Here is a 611-nt window from a genome sequence, read left to right on the forward strand (position 1 = left end):
GATTTTTGTGCTTTGTTTGACATAGGCATTTGGTTTCTGGTTTTGAAATATGTCAGTTTTAAAGGGTATGATTTAAAAGTAACTGCATTTTTCCATCATTCTGTTTCTGTGGTTTGAATTCCTACAAAACTGTACCGACCTGGTGAGGTTCATAGTTGGTGAGAAAATGACTTAATAAGGACTATTTATTCTTCTACACGTCATTCATAGAATAATCCCGTTAATCACACTTGGACATGCATTTTTGTGCTTTGCTCTACAGCAAAGGGAAAAACCCTGAAAGTACAATTCAAAATCACTTCTTTCTCAACAAAACAAAAATCAGAGCATTCAGTCTGTTGCAGTGTTGTGGTTTTAGGCTGAAAGTTTATTTTGCGATCATTAAGTGAGTGATGAGGTCAGAGGAGAAGACCATAAATATGTCGCTGCACTTGTCTTTTGTCCATGGCCGGCTCGCTGTTTCTGTCTCTTACTCTGCAGTTGTGGAGTCACAATGTCTGGGATCATGAGCGCCCCCTGTCATGAGGCCAGAGAACTGCCTGCCTCACCTCCAATCTGTTCTGGTCGCTCCTCACCACACGAAACACGTTTCACACACAGTTGGACAAAAA

This window comes from Poeciliopsis prolifica, unplaced genomic scaffold (assembly GCF_027474105.1).
Source record: "Poeciliopsis prolifica strain line A6 unplaced genomic scaffold, Auburn_PproV2 SCAFFOLD025, whole genome shotgun sequence".
Lineage (NCBI taxonomy): Eukaryota > Metazoa > Chordata > Actinopteri > Cyprinodontiformes > Poeciliidae > Poeciliopsis > Poeciliopsis prolifica.